Genomic DNA, 17,246 nt, shown 5'->3' on the forward strand with positions numbered 1-17,246 from the left:
CAAGCGAAAATCTGCGTTTGGAACGAAGGTTAATAACCGATATATTTCTTACAGAGGGTGGAGTCAGAAAACTAATTATATACAAATATACATATGTATAATACACACTTAGACCTCTATGGGTCCATTGTGATACCGCATGATCTGGTTTTTTTTCCTTCTCTGGGGTCCCATATATTATATGTTTCAACCTGTGTTTAGCTGATCAGCATATCTTCCACTCGGAAGATTTCATAAAAGCACTTATGTTTTTAAGATTAGTCTCCGATATTTCGGTAAGATCGTCGATGAAGGGGTTTCCTTAGTGTTTCAGTCTGAGTCTGCATAGGGCTGGGCAGAAGCTGAGAAGGTTTCCGTTTCTTCTTCTTCTTCATCCCTTCAGCTTCTACAAAAGTCATTTTTTGGGGCTTTAAGCCTGCCGGCATGTGTGCCAACGAGCCAGTGGCCTGTAAGAGCTCGAATCAGCATGCCACACTCTGTGCGGCTGAGTTTGATTAGGCTGGTAGTAAAATGACTAGCCATCTCGTGGAGAGATCTGCGACAGTCTGCTATTGTACGGCAGTTGGTGCTTGTCGAGTAGATCGCTCATGTTTCCTAAACAGTTTAGTGCTTTCTTTATAGCGTGGACCTCCGCTTGGAAGACGCTCCAGTGGTTTGTTGTTATTTCCCATAACTTTCTGTAATCTCTCTCCCGTTTCTTGTCGTTTAAACTGTTGTCGTGTATATTTTCCTTATTTTTCGTCCTGAGCTATAACGTGGTGTACAATTGAGGACTGCTACAAGGTTAATTATTATGAGCAACAAAGGCAACGAAGAGTCGCTGCATCAGCCAAAACACAATATGGAACAACAGCAAGCAATCGATCAAGCGACTAATGAGAACCTGCATGGAGAAGGCTCCAATTTTTCGACAAACTTATAAGCGTAGTTGCTGATTTCAAAAAGTTTAATACAGTAGGGTCAAAAAGACCGCTCCTATAAAATCTGTGGGAGTAAAGGCATCAGTCCCAAATCCCAATTTAGTTTAAAATATTTTTATCCGATCGGTAACGGCAGCTATGTCGGCATCCACTGGCGCTGGGGGACCTAAAGCTTCACTGCCAGCAGTACCCATAGGAACCAAAAGCTCTGGAGGAGTCCCTGTTTCTGCTAGTCAGCTTAAGGGGTCAAACACTACGCAGCTTTCTATGCATACAGGTGAAGTTAGCTTTATAGGAGTCCCTGGTCTCGATAATCAGACAAACGATGTTTAGATTGTTGGTGGCGGTTGTTCCATATAGGAAGCAATTATATTTATCTCGTTTTACACCTGAAACCACATCTGCAGATGTTTTGGAATTTATACACCAGGAATTTCCATCTCAAAACATCACAGTGGAATAGTTTAAATTTCCATATGTTCATTTAAAATATCTTCTCCCCTGAAATATTTAATGTACTAAGCTCTAAAAGTTTTTGGCTTAATGATAAATTGGTCATTAAAGAATTTGTTTCAAACAGATGGAGAACTAATAACAGGCCTTCCACGGTAGTACCTGCGCCAAAAAACTGAGCAGTTTATTTTTGGCATATCAAAATGTTAGGGGACTTAATATGAAGCTACCTAAGCTTTATGCTGACTCCTCTGCCTCTTCTGAAGACATTCTGGCCTTTACTCAGAATTGGCTGAAACCGGAGATATCAGACTCTGAAGTTTTGTCCCACAATTTCAATACGTATATAACTGATCGCTATCCTCGTAGGGGGGTGCGGTGCTGGGGTGCCGTTACCTTTACTTTAACATCGGAGAGAATATAGTTTCTTAATCCCAATGACATAGAATTCGTTGGTGTTAAATTTTCTTTGAAATCGTTTTCTACTCATGTGACATTTTCATATATTCCACCTGGATCCGACTCAACAGTTTATGTGCAACATTTGTCTGAAATAAAAACTGTTCTATTTTATCTTTCCGAAAAGGATCTTTTGATTGTTTTGGGTGATTTCAATCTCCCTGAAATTTCTTGGTCCCCTTCCACTGACTCACTTGTCTCTACCTCTTTATCTGTCCATTACTTCGTTGACGGTCTGTTAGAATTATCATTACAGCAAGTTAGCTTTATACGTAATTCGCTAAACCGACAATTAGATCTTGTATTTGTTTAAGATCCGTCTGAAGTCACGGTATCTAGAATTGACCCACTAGTTGAAGATCGGTATCATCCCACATTGGAACTTACAATTTGTCCTCCCTGCGTTGATACCCTCTCTCCTTTACTTTCTCCAACTAAAAGTAGATGCTTTCGTAAATGTGACTATAATAACCTCAACAATATTATTTTTCAATATAACTGGAAAAATTTATATAATTGCTTGGATATAGAAAGTGCTACTGAACTATTTTATAGTGTCCTAAACTCTTTTTTTCTGTGAATGTGTTACTGATAGTTTTCCTCCTAAGTTAGCCAGACCTTGGTTTACCAATGAGCTGCAAAGACTTAGAAACCTTAAAGCAAACTTCTATAAAAAGTACAAAAAGTCGGGTAGGCCATACGATTTTTCAAGATATTTGGTGGCTCGTACTAATTTTAATGTACTTAACAGTCATTGCTATTCCGGATCCGAGGCAGTTTAATAACTTTGTTAATGCTAAGCGAAAGTCTTCAGCATTGCCATCATCAGTACGATTAAACTGTACTGAGGCATCTACGGATCCTGAAATTGCAGACTAATTTGCTGAATTCATTCAATCTACTTATATTCTGTTTCTTGGCCTAATTCTAACTACCCTAATCATTTAAATAGGGCAAATTGTATTTTATCTCCTGTAATAACCGAAAGTTTTCTCTTAAGTGATTTAGAAACTTTAACGCCAACCTATTCTCCTGGGCCAGATGTACGCTAACGTTCATGAGTTACTCTCTTCAGAACATGTCCCTGGACCGAATATACTCAGTTAACGATTTAGGTGTCCTCCGAGATCCTTAACTTAAATTTGACTCCCACATAACCTCTACTGAAAATAAGGCTTTGAGTGTTCTTGGGTTTATAAAGCGTAGGTCCTAAGAATTTGAAATTTGCATACACTACCAAATTATTATTTACCTCCCTTGTCCGTTCTAATTTAGAAAACTGTTCTTCCGTTTGGAGTCCTCAGTATCAAGTGGACATTGGCCGTACAGAGTCCGTACAGAAACAATTTCTTCTTTTTGCCTTAAGTGATTTGAACTGGGATCAAAACGTCAGGTTGCCTTTTTACTCGAGTAGATTGCTATTGATTAATTTTCCCAGTCTAGTAAATCGTAGAACTATGCTTGGTACTATTTTTATAAATAATCTTATCAGAGGCGATATTGATTCCGTAGATTTGGTAAGCCGCCTAACCTTAAATGTTCCTGTCAGACTAATGCGAAACTACTATCCTTGCCACGAGTCGGTTGAGGAACTTGTGAGATGGTTCCAAAGTCGCCTAGCTGGGGCAACCGAGCGGGTCGCAAGTTGCGGATAGCGGACGACCTCTCTCGAGGTCAACTGTGAATAAGCTGGTGGGAGAAGTCAAACACGGTAAATAAACAGTCCAGGACAGCCAGCGGGTATTTTGCAACGAAGCAATACCGACGATGCGAGTTGTTCAGCCGCATATAAATAGTTGCTTTACACAAACCCACTCCCAACACAACACCTACCCATCTCCCCTCCCAAACAACATCTCACTCCGGGCCGAACAACGGTGTAATACGGACCATGCCAAGAGTCAGCCTGGCTGGGGGCCCGGATCAAAAACTAGCCCAGTCTCAAACGGTGTGCTCAGGGACATGGCGACCCCCTGTTCTAACTATCGCCTTACCCGGGCATCTCGGATCTCTGCCCTGGCGGACTTTCCCCTTCTCCGCAACTCGTGGGACCAAATTATGGAACATAAAAAGCAAACTAACAACACAACACAAAACACAGAGACGGGAACTCTCAAAAAACCCATGGATAAGCTGAGCACTGGTTCCACCATCCATACCAGCATGGTCCAGAAAGGGCCGCATCCCAAACTGGGGATGACGGGTGGCAGAAAGCCAGCCGCAAACGCCTCCGCCACGAGCGCATCTGCGCCTAAAGCAGCGGTAGGCACAGCCAATGCGCTCGGGCCACCCGCTGGAGCTAACAAATACACATACGCAGAAAGGCGGACTGCCGCCCAGACTCTGCGCTCACACTAGGAGCACCGTTGCCACACCTTCGCCGGAATGGCTAAAAAGGTAGAGTGGGCAAGGAAGGTGCTTCCTAACTACGGGCAGGATAAGACCACTCAAGAAGGGACTCAGGCGAAAAGGCAGCGATCCCTCGAACTACCCGGACCATCGGCGAAGAGATCTAAGATCCAGCCGTCAGTCTCGTTCGCCGAAATCACGAAGAACCGTGTCCTACTCGGCCTGATTGACAGGGGAAATCCGGAGGGCAAGATCCCCTGGAACAAGTGGAAGGCAGTGGAGTCCCACCTTTCCCTCATTTGCCTGCGCGTGGTACGGGAGAAGCCAGGCACCTCGCCCTGCTGCATGGACGCGGGCTGGTACCAGGGCAGCGTCAAGGTGGTGGCCTGCGACAGTTAGCGGTCGGCTGACATGTATAAACAGGCGACGAGCAAGCTCGGCAAGGTATACGAAGGGGCGAACATCGTCGCGCTAGACTGGTGCGATGTCCCCAGTAGACCCCGAGCCAGGATCTGGCTTCCAGCAACGATCAAGGCGCCGGAGGACATCCTCTTCATGTTGTAAGAATGCAACCCGCACCTGCCCACGAATGACTGGAAAGTCGTCAAGGTGGAGGAGCATGAAGGGGACGTCAACCAGGCGGTGTTGGTCCTAAACAAGGAGTCAGTTGCTCCGATCGAGACTACTCGAGGAGTGCTGAACTTCGGGTTCAGTGCGATACACATCAAGGCTTCGCTAACCCCAGACGAGCCGACTGGCACAGGTACAAAGAAGTTCTGACAAATATCCTCCCCATGGAACCGTCAGAAAGCATCACAAGCCCACAGGAGCTGGACGAAACAGTATAAAATTCACAGAGGCATGCAACACTGCCTTCAAAGTGGCATGCCCCACAGAGAAACCAAGGGGAAGGAAAAAACCCCCCTGGTGGACCCAACAACTATCAATCCTCCGAACCAACTGCAGAAGCCTGTTTAACAGAGCAAAGGCGGGAAATGAGGACACTAATTGGCTGAACTACAAGTATGAACTAGCCTCTTACAAAAAGGCCATTAGAAGAGCAAAACGAACGGCATGGCAGACCTTCTGCTCTGACATAGAAAAAACAACTGATGCCGCAAGGCTCAGGAAAATACTCTCTAAGACAGCCGCGCCTTTGGGCTATCTTCAAAAAGCAAATGGATCATGGTCAGACTCCAGTAAAGAGTCCTTGGACCTGCTCCTAGACGCTCACTTCCCGGGGAGCCAACAAGCAGGTTATCCTCCTGAAAGAGGAGCAGGAAAGGGAATCGAATTAGATCCACTCCTATCAGACCGCAACATGAAATGGTCCATTTACAGTTTCAAACCATACAAATCGCCGGGACCAGACGGAATAACACCGGCTCACATCCAACAAGCAGGACAAATAGCCATAAACTGGTAGAAAAAAATCTTCCAATCCATCCTGGCGATAGGAGAACTACCAACAGCATGGCAAGAAACAAAGGTGGTTTTTATTCCCAAGGCAGGGAAGGCCACTCACACCACAGCAAAGGATTTTGGGCCAATAAGCCTAACATCATTCCTGCTTAAGAGCTTTGAAAGAATGATAAGCCTACACATAAGGGCCACCGCAGACCCGACACAAATATCAGAAGCACAACACGCTTACACCAAAGGTAAGTCAACCGAATCGGCGCTACACTTGGTGGTAAGCAGCATCGAGAAATCACTCAGCATCAAGGAATTCACACTGATCGCCTTCCTGGATATAGAGGGTGCCTTCAATAACGTGCTCCCCACTGCTATAACAGAATCTCTCACAGAACTAGGGGTTGAGCCGCCAATGGTGAGGCTAATCCATAATTTGCTGATAGGCAGAATGGTCACAGCCACACTAGGGACCTCAACCCAGTCTAGACTAGTGAACAGAGGCACCCCGCAAGTAGGTGTACTATCACCCCTCTTGTGGAATATCGCAGTAAATAAACTACTGCGGATTCTGGAAGGAAGAGGTTGTAAGGTCGTGGCATACGCAGACGACGTCGCCATCATCTTTAATGGAAAATATCCACAAACACTTTGCGATCTTATGACCGCTAAACTTAAAATACTATCGGAATGGACGATAGCGAACGGACTCGGGGTAAGTCCCTCGAATACGGAACTTGTTCTATTTACAAATAGGTACAAAATTCCACAACTTAACCCACCCATTCTAAACAATTGTAATCTCTCTTTTAGCGATCACACCAGGTACTTGGGGTTAGTACTAGATAAGCGCCTCAAGTGGGGTTTAAACAACCAAGAGAGAACCAAAAAAGCGACCATTGCACTTTACTCCTGTAAAAAAGCAATTGGGCTAAGATGGGGCATGTCCCCTAGAATAGTCAACTGGATATACACAGCGGTAGTCAAGGCAATCCTACTGTACGGAGTGGCTCTGTGGTGGACCGCTTTGCATAAACAATGCATACTAGCTCCTCTAAACAAAGTACAGCGAATGGCGGCTTTGTGTATTAGTGGAGCCCTTCGAACCACTCCGAATGGAGCGCTGAATGCGATCTTGAACCTCCCTAGCCTGGACTTAGCAGGCATGGAAAGGGCCAAATCGGCAGCTATTCGACTGAGGGACACAGGGCAGTGGAAAGCCCAATTTTATGGCCATGCTAAAATTCTCCAGCATGATAAATCGATTCCATTGAATATAGTCACACACCCTTTGAGGCCCTGATTCCTGATAGAGAGGAATGGGAGCAGGGCCGACCGGGCACGACGGACGCAATCTGTTTCTATACAGATGGCTCCAAATTAGAAGGACACGTTGGCGGAGGTGTATACTCCGAACAATTAGATATCAGGAAGTCATTCAGGCTCCCGGACCACTGTAGCGTCTTTTAGGCGGAGGTCCACGCTATAAAAGAAGCACTAACCTGTTTAGGGAACTTTAGCCTCCAGAGAGAACACCTAAACATATAAAGTGACAGCCAAGCGGCTATTCAATCGATCTACTCGACAAACACCAACTCCCGGACAATAGCAGACTGTCGCAGATCTTCCACGAGATGGCAAATCAGTTTACTATCAGCCTAATATGGGTTCCGGGTCACCGGGACATCGTAGGCAACTGCATAGCGGACGAATTATCCAGGCAGGCCACAACCAAGCCTCTCCTCCCAGGAGAGGAGAATGTCGGTATGCCCATGGCTACTTGAAAGCTAAATATAAAAAACTACTTCAACACACATTGGCAAAACGCATCACAGTGTCGTATCTCTCACCAGACATGGCCTGTGCCGCACAGAGTGTGGCATGTTGATTCGAGCTCTTACAGGCCACTGGCTTGTTGGCGCACATGCCGGCAGGCTAAAAGCCCCGAAAAATGATTTCTGCAGAGGCTGTAGGGATGAGGAAGAAGTTCTACCGTTTCGTAGAACACCTTCTCTGCTTCTGCCCAGCCCTATGCAGACTCAGACTGAAACACTTAAGAAGCCCTTTCATCGACGATCTTACCGAAATATCGAAGATTAATCTCAAAAACATAAGTGCCCTTATTAAATCTTCCGGGTGGAAGACATTCCGGGTACAGACAAGGACGAACGCTATAGTCGAGTACCTCGACTATCAGATACCCGTTACTCAGCTAAAGGGACCAAAGGAAAATGGAGATATGCAAGCAGCAAAGCGAGATTGAAATGCGCCACCTACCAGCGGTAGACAGATTTAAGAGTTGTGGGCGTTAGAGTGGGCGTGGCAAAGTTTTTTTTGAATCAATCGATAGGTATTGACAAGACCAATACATTTCAGTTAACATTTTTAATCTAGCATGAAAATTGTGAGCGCCACAGGCTTGGGCGGCTTGTGGGCGTTAGAGTGGGCGTGGCATATTCGCATGACAAACTTGTACCGCGCTCAAGCCTACGGAATCTAAATCTAAAATCCCATTTCTCTATCTTTGATATTTTCCGAGATATCCGCGTTCATACTTACGATTTTTTGAAGTTTGTGGACGGTTTGTGGGCGTTCAAGTGGGCGTGGCAAATACAATTCAGTTAAAATTTTTATTCTAGCATGAAAACTGTAGGAGCCACCGTTTTGGGCGGTTTGTGGGCTTTAGAGTGGGCGTGGCACTCTGCTGAAACAAACTTGCGCTACGTAAGAAGCTCAGGAATCTGCACGTCTAATCTCAATAGCCTAGCTCTTATAGTTTCCGAGATCTCAGCGTTCATCCGGACGGACAGACAGACGGACGGACGGACATGGCTAGATCGACTCGGCTAGTGATCCTGATCAAGAATATATATACTTTATGGGGTCGGAAACGCTTCCTTCTGCCTGTTACATACTTTCCGACGAATCTAGTATACCCTTTTACTCTACGAGTAACGGGTATAACTACTAGAAACGGGACCCTAGAGAAGGAGAAAACGAGATCATGCGGTATCACAATGGACCCATTGAGGTCTAAGTGTGTCGGACTATAGTCCGACAGCCGCCCTAACCTAACCTAACTTTCCACGATGTACATCTAATTTTAGTCAGCACGAGCCCTTTCGCGTTCTTTCTAATAATTATAATACCCTATATCATTTAATTTGTTCCTCATTTTAAAATCCTCAAATTTAAAATGCTTATAGTATCTAAACAACTAATGCTACAGAAACGTGCTGTATATCTCTGAAAAGATAATTTAATTTGCTAAATACTTTTTATATAGTAAAATTGTCTAAATATAATAGATTTAGAGTTATGACAAAAAGTTATTTTTTAAGACCACTTTTTGACTATTTTCTCAAAATTGAGTCGAACGATTTCTTTTTAAATTTTAAATTATATAGCCGTTTTATATTACCGTTTGGAAGATATTAAGCGATAAAAAGTGCAACTCATTTCAGCTCCGTATACGTAATATTTCATACTTATTCGAGTAAACAAGAAAAAAACCAATTTGATGAAAAAAATTCTTATTAGATTTTTTCAAACGGAAAATCTGTTATGATTTTAGGGTCCTTTACTTGCATGAAGCTAATCGAAATAGGAAACTTGATCTATTTGTTCTACCACTTTGGAAAAACCCGCTAGTTCGGCGGGAAATGTAAGAAACGACAGATTTCTCTTGGAATCTGAATCTATACAGCCCTTGAGATTCCAAACTTGTGCTATTAAAATAGGTAATTGCAGCGATAAAACTTCTTAGTAGTAGGGAAAGATGGGTTCTGGGACAATTTGCATATTAATGACCCCGCCTCTCACTGATTAACATATTAATGACCCCCGCCTCTTCATTAACGTATGCGGGTTCTGGGACAATTAGGATAATCCAATAAATTAAGTGATTTTAATGGACTTTGAACTCATAAAAATGTCACGATCATGTCTATAAAGAGTATACTTAATTGCCCCCAACTCCACACCACCATGTGACAATACTGATCACGTGACCTTTTTGCCTCATTATCAACAATTAATATTCAGCAGGTGTTGCTGTACACGGGAGAAAGGTCGCACACTTTCCCCACATCCCCATGTGACAATATTGATCATGTATCCTTTTCCTCATTATTAGCAATTAATATTCAGCAGTTGTTGCTGTGCACGTGAGAAAGGTCGCAAACCCAAAACATCTAAAGATGGTTGCCTTAGAGGAACATGTCCGTTCATGTTGGGGAATAACGTTTCCTATGATTGTAAAATTAATTTAGAAATCAAAAGAACCCCAATAAAATGAATCTCACAAGTTAATAATTCTCAGATGTCGAATATTTTCAAACAGACATTTTTGTTTCCGCCCCAGAAGGTTTAACTAGTAAATTCTCTAAGATTCTCTCCTTTCCACAAACGGGTCATAAACATATCAAAAAAGGGATTCAAGCAAGAGCTACCCGAACATGCGCACCTGTCTATTACCTGACCGGAATAAAAGGGACACATGCACAAGTCTGAAGGCGCACGCCCATTGACAAGATCATGGGCCTCACGCCAACGACCTCACGGCTGACTGTGTAGTAGACAGCTAGGGTTTTCAGGCCTGCGTTCACTAGACTATGGATAACCTAGTGTATAGGAAGATTCGGGTTCGTGCACTTCTAGCATTGCTCGGTGCTAAGCTCGTCGGATTGTCGTGGGATCTTCCTAGTCTTCTCTATAACACGCACCGTACTACGCGAAAAAAGTTTTAAGTGCACTAAGCGGTAATCTAAAAGGATCGAACAACAAAATAATGGGTGTAAACGGACTCAAGGCGCGCGGACGGACGTTGAAGGCACAAGCGAATCAGGAAACATTAAGAGTTAGGGTGGCTCGATGATATTGCCCCCCTTTCTGTACCCTCCCTACCATGATAACCCGTGTGAAATTGTTTGCGGTTATCCCTTATTCAATGTTTATTCATTATTCACATTTTTACTTTATATAGCGGCGGCATAGCAAGATCAATCACGATTCCGCGTTACAAATTTATTCAACCATTGTTGAACTATCAACTTCAATTAACAAAAGAAAATTAGAAACTACAATCATGATTTCAAAACAACTTAAATTCTTTCATATTCAAAAATCAAATTTAACTCAAAATATAACAAAACTCAATCTGACCGAATAACCTTCCGTTTGATTTGGCACGCATAATCATAATATCATTTATATATGGGTCAAATGTCAGAAAATCAATATGGTGGTAACAATATTCACTTACGCAAAACTCCGGCGATGCAGGTTCGGTGGGCCCATCGAAGACGCTGTGCAAGGATGCTTTTAAGACAAGTTATCATATTAATTTCTGACAAGATCAGTTATGTGGAATGTACGGATGGTCATTGTCAGAACTTAAAGGAAATTATTACTAAATCAAAACCAAGGTACGCTACATAAGCTAGTACCGAAAAATTACTCTACATAGATCGAAAGTTAAACTACACAAAAGCTAGCGCCTCCGACAGCTCACAACATACGAAGGGATCTGCGTCTTCGCATGCCAGACAGCAGGTCTGATCACTCGATGCTCTCCTCCAGATACATTTGCCTATGGTGAGGCTTCTCCCATCGGCAAGCCGCACGTGGCGAATACGGGCGAAGTGCCGGGTCTGTTGCTCTCCTTCAAATGCAATCACCTATGGTGAGGCTGTTCCCATCGGCAAGCCGCACGTGGCGAATACGGGCGAAGTGCCGGGTCTGCTGCGCTTACAAAACGCCTTCCGAGATACTGCTCACTGGACTAGCCAGAGCTGAGATTCCTGATGCCGCGCGTGGCGCGTGTGGGTGAGGCGATGTGGGTGTAGCAGCAAAAGTCACATCCGGTATCCGTTCACTTCCTTATCCAAGTATGACCACGGCTGCGATCAGTGGTCCAAAAATGGCTGCTGTACTAGCACCATAACCCTCCAAAATGTCGCTCTATGGCTCAGCCAGAGCTGGGGTGGTGGACGCCGCGCGTGGCGCGTGTGGGTGAGGTTATGCACTAGCCACAGTGGTCACTCAGGTAGACTTCCTTCGATTAGGGCGGTTCTTACAAGGCCGCACGTGGCATGCGGTTGGTGGGATGCCGGGCCAGAGATTTATGCCGTTCGCGGTAATCTGTAGCCTCGGTCACCTTCCAGAATGTTCGCGCCTTCGCTGATCGCAGGGGGCACCTAGCGCGACACGTGTCCGCGGGTGGCAACCCTGCCGTGGCAGGTTGGCTTAAACTGACTCCCAGAAAAAGTCTCGTCTTGGCCGACCGGTTGCGGAGTTACAGACGGCGCGATCACGCCGCGCTGGCGCTGATGTTGCCGGCCGGCTTCGACAGAACCTCCTTTCTTTTCCTATTACAAAAAAAAATACATAGAAATACACGCCACTTAATAGCCTGCCTATGCGGTTAAATTCAATTGTTCTTATTTACCAGTAGTTGGGTGTAAAAATATATATATGATCCTCCTGTTAGCATAGACTTGGCCGGTGCACACACACTTAACGGAAACCGAACCGCGTGGGTTGTAATTTTCCGTTTGTGTTCTAACTACGGCAGCAGCCTTGCGTCCGTTCTCATTCAAAGTTTTAAACGAAGTGAACGAGAACTCTTGACGCGAGAAGTTGGCTGTACGCTGCAGCGTTGCCAAGCACACCTAACGGGATCTTTCCAGATTCTCTTCTCCTTTCTGCCTTCACACGTTTTCGGTGCGCGCGAGAAAGAGAGGCTGTTATGCTGACAGACTATACGTGTAAGCGGGTCAGCTGGACGATATTCGCTGCTCTCTGCTATACCCTGCGTTTAGCTGTTAGGCATATGCGAACTTACATGCAAAATGACTTTACTTAGATTTTTCTCAAAAGTTTATACTTCCATTTACGACTGGCCCCCACACCACAGTTAACTCGGCAAGAGATTGAACTCACAGAGGAGTTAACTGAAAGAAACCAAGGGTCAATACGCTCCATGATATGCACACTTTAGGCTCTGATATCTTTCAAATGGTATACTCCTAAGGACTTATTTGCTTCGTTCGCTAACTCGTAATATGTTGGACTAATCTTTTTCGTCACCGATGCCTTGACAAAGACAGGCGCAAGTTTGCTACTAAACTTTTTCGCTGCGTTACTCTGGGCGAAACTGCGAGCGAATACCGTGTCTCCAACGTGCAATTGAACGGTTCGGCTACGCAAGTTATATACCCTAGCATTTGCGGCATGTGATTCTGAAATCTTCTTTTTAGCTTGCTGGCGTGCTACTCGCAACATGTCAGGTGTTTTCAGTGCCACATCGTCGGTCAACAAATCCAGATTCCTAAGCAATTCGTAATCCTGTCCGTTGGCTACCATGTTCTGACCGAAACAGAGAAAATACGGGGAAAATCCTGTACTGCGGTGTACACTAGATCTTAAAGACGCGCTTATCGCATCGATATTTAGATCCCAGTTAGTGTGGTCACCGCCGACATAAGCTCTAACTGCGGCTAGTATCGATCTATTTACTCGCTCACTTGCGTTAGCTTGTGGTGAATAAATTGCTGTGCAAATATGCCTGACTCCGAATTTCGTTAAGAACGCTCTAAAATAACCTGATTTGAACTGCGAGCCGTTGTCCGTGAGTATGGACTCTGGTGTACCGAAGGTGTAAAACACGTGCTTCTCCAGAAATTCGCAAATCCTTTCGGACGTGAATTTTCGCAATGGCTGTAGGAAGTGAAACTTTGTACAGTGGTCAACTATTATCAAAAGTCCTATATTTCCTTTCTTGGACCGTGGGTATGGGCCAAGAAGATCCATATACAGTTTCTGAAATGGGCGGTCTGAAGTTGTGGGTCTACCCATGGGTGGTCTAAGAACCTTGTTTGGGCTCTTTGTTGACTTGCAAGTGGAACACTGTGAAACGAAGCTGCGAATCTGCGTTACCATTCCTGGCCAGAATAGATGACGCCTGAGTTTCTCAATCATTTTGTTCATTCCAATGTGTGCAGCATCGGGGGAATTGTGCGCCCGTATTAAAACCTGGTGGATGAGGTTGATTGGAACCCAAAGTTTCCATGATTCCTCTTCCTGCAACAAGTCTCCTTTCGCTAATTCGGTTCTCTTATACACAAAATTATACACGACCCTGAGATCGGGTAGCTTTGACTGGTTGTCATGAATCCGTTTTCTCAGTTCGAGGTACTGTTCTGAATTAAACTCCTTTGAACTTAAGTCAATAATGGGTCCTCCGTCGGAAATGCAAGACACTACTTCCTCTTCGCGACGCGAAAGTGCATCGGCCACAACATTTTCTGATCCACGGCGATGTTTGATCGTGAATGAGAACCCTTGCAGACGAATGGACCGTCTAGCTAAACGGCCGGAAAAGTCCTTTTGTCGCATTAGCCATTGAAGTGAAGCATGGTCAGTTATGACGCAAAAATCTTGACCTTCAACGTAGGCTCTGAACTTATTTATGCCCTTAATGACTGCTAAGCACTCTAATTCGGTCACCGAATAATTTCGCTGCGCCTTAGACAGCTTTTCAGACATATACGCTATGGGTAGTTCGACTCCATCCTCATTTTCTTGAGCTAATACGCAGCCGAGCCCGTACAGGCTTGCATCGCAAAGCAGAATGAAAGGTTTCTTAAAATTGGGTGTCCTCAAGATTGGAGATGAGACTAATTTGGCTTTTAGCTGGCTAAGAGCGTCCTCTGCCGCTTGATTCCACGACAGAACTTTATTTTTCTTGAGCAGATCAGTTAGCGGAACGGCAATCGTGGCATAGTTATCCACAAAGCGTCGGTACCAACCTGCTAGACCAAGAAATCTGCGCAATTGCTTAACGGTTGTAGGTGCAGGGAACTTTTCGATTGCACTTACTTTGTCCGGGTCAACTTTCAGTTCACCATGACCAATGACAAAACCTAGGTACTTAATTTCAGTCATACAGAACTTTGATTTGGCTATGTTTATTGTCAGGTTCGCATCACGAAGATAGCCTGCGATCTCTTCTAAAAGCTTCATGTGCGACTCGAAATCGTCAGACAAAACCAAGAGGTCGTCCAAATAGACGAATACTCTCGTACGCAATTTCGCTGGAATAACCAAATCCATTAGTCTACACAGAGTTTGAGCAGCGTTACATAGACCAAAAGGCATCACCTTATATTGATACAAGGGCCTGTTAGGTATTGTAAATGCCGTGTACTGCCTGGACTTTTCCTCGAGCGGAATTTGCCAAAAAGCGAGAAACTGAGACTTTACTATCCAGAATCTTACTTGTAACAAAACCTAGGTACTTAATTTCAGTCATACAGAACTTTGATTTGGCTATGTTTATTGTCAGGTTCGCATCACGAAGATAGTCTGCGATCTCTTCTAAAAGCTTCATGTGCGACTCGAAATCGTCAGACAAAACCAAGAGGTCGTCCAAATAGACGCAATTTCGCTGGAATAACCAAATCCATTAGTCTACACAGAGTTTGAGCAGCGTTACATAGACCAAAAGGCATCACCTTATATTGATACAAGGGCCTGTTAGGTATTGTAAATGCCGTGTACTGCCTGGACTTTTCCTCGAGCGGAATTTGCCAAAAAGCGAGAAACTGAGACTTTACTATCCAGAATCTTACTGAGTAATCCAAAATCACGCCAGAAATCTATTCCAAGATAAACATCTTGCTTAAGGTCTGGTATAACAAAAAACTGTACCGGCTTGGTAATTTTACGATAGGTAATTTCACACTCAAGTCTTCCGACAACTGAACACTCGTCATTGTTTGCTGTTCGAATCTTGCCAGAACACTTGCGCATTTTGGGATGCTGTCCCAATACTTTTGCTGCTGTACCACCGATGCAACTTATGGAAGCACCTGAGTCCAATAGAGCCACATAGTGATGACCAGCTACGTTTATATCGGTATACAATCGGTTGTCTGAGTTCATAAAGAGTGCGGAGATCAGCTTTTTCCGACTTCCTTGAACTCTCTTCCAAAAACTTCGCATTCGCTTGGTTGAACGCTTGGTTTTACGCACGCGAATGCAAGAACTGACGTCTCCGAAGATCCGTTGTCTAGCAGCTGCATAACGTGCTGCTCTAATATGATATGGCTGTGGGTATTTGACACTAGTTGATAAGGATTCGTCCGGTTGGTTGATTGACTTGTCTGGGACTAATTCTACTGATATTTCTGTTTGGGTACCACTATCGGATTTTACTGCCTCGGATGCGACGTGTGGTTCTTGACCGACGCATCCATAGTGTAGTTTCCCGAAGGGTTGCACTTTTGGCATTTGGGCTTGTACGTGTTCTTCGCTCCACATCCGTAACAAAAGATGGTCCGAGCTTCGAAACACTCATCAAAACGATGACCTAGCAAATCGCAGTTCCAACACTTCAATTGCTTGCGTTGTATCGCAGCCACTTCAGCTGATTCGCTGTCGTTAAAATCTTGTTCTGTCTGAGAAACAAAAGAGCGTTGATGAAAACTACTCTTCATTGTTTGTGCCTTCATCTGTCTACAAAATTGTTCATGAGTTCTGACTTCTTCCCTGAGCTGAGCTAACGTAACTATACGTAAATGCATAAGTTCGTACCGCAGAGATGGCTTTGAATGTCGTATGAGAAGCCTCACTAACGATTCTTCTGAGATCGGAGTACTCAAACGAGAAACGAGTCTTTCCACCTGAAACTGGTAATCCTCAAAAGACTCTTTTTCAGCTTGACGCTTGCTGTTTATAAACTCCCAAATGTCCATATCGTTGTCGCTCTCCTTGAACTTTTTTCGGAACTCTCTACAAAACTCTATCCAATTAAATTGATGGCATGAACGATGGAACTTCCAGTACCATTCGCTGGCCTTCCCCACGAAAAATAAATGTAAATGGTCACACAAAAGCTGACGATCTCCATTTAAATTTTGCTGAGCTAATGCTTGTACACGATACAGGAATTCTTCGGTCTGTAACCCGTCTTTGGATCCATCAAACTTGATGTGCCAGCTCTGAATGATGTTCGGTACTTTTTCTGGCTGCACTGCGGAATTCGACCTGTTGACGCATTGAGCGTTTGGGTGAATGTCGTGATAAACTGTTCCTGCAGAATGAGCTTTCCCTGATTGACCTTGCCTTTCATCCAACCTCCTACTTGGGGTTTGAGCGGAACTAGCAATCTGCATATTTGCTACCTGTGCCCTAATGAAATCAGAAAGTTCTTGTCTGAGGTTCAGTTGTTGCGCCTGCATGGCTGCTTGTACTACTCGCTCTATTTCCTCTAAATTCTCTGCCCTAGAAGTATCTATTATCGAGTCTGTGTCCAGACTACGTTCGTGGTGATTCGCTGGGTTATTGCGATTTGATCTCAGTGTCATTCCTGTTCGCGGTCCAGCGCCTCTGCGTTGACCTGTATTTCTTCCTCTTCTTCCACCTGTCCTTCCTCTGTTCACATCATTGCTCGCGATACTGCCGTTAGGAGCGTTAGCTTCTCCTGTCCTTCTATCAGCAGCTGACAACTCTGCTGACAAGTTGTTGCTTGGCATAGACAACTGTTGTATAGTACACTCCCTGTTACACACCGGACATCCGTGAAAATCAAGTATATAATCCCTGATGCACTGTTGGTGGAATGTATGACCGCATGGGGTAGATGCTGTT

This window comes from Drosophila subpulchrella, unplaced genomic scaffold, assembly GCF_014743375.2.
Source record: "Drosophila subpulchrella strain 33 F10 #4 breed RU33 unplaced genomic scaffold, RU_Dsub_v1.1 Primary Assembly Seq15, whole genome shotgun sequence".
Classification (NCBI taxonomy): domain Eukaryota; kingdom Metazoa; phylum Arthropoda; class Insecta; order Diptera; family Drosophilidae; genus Drosophila; species Drosophila subpulchrella.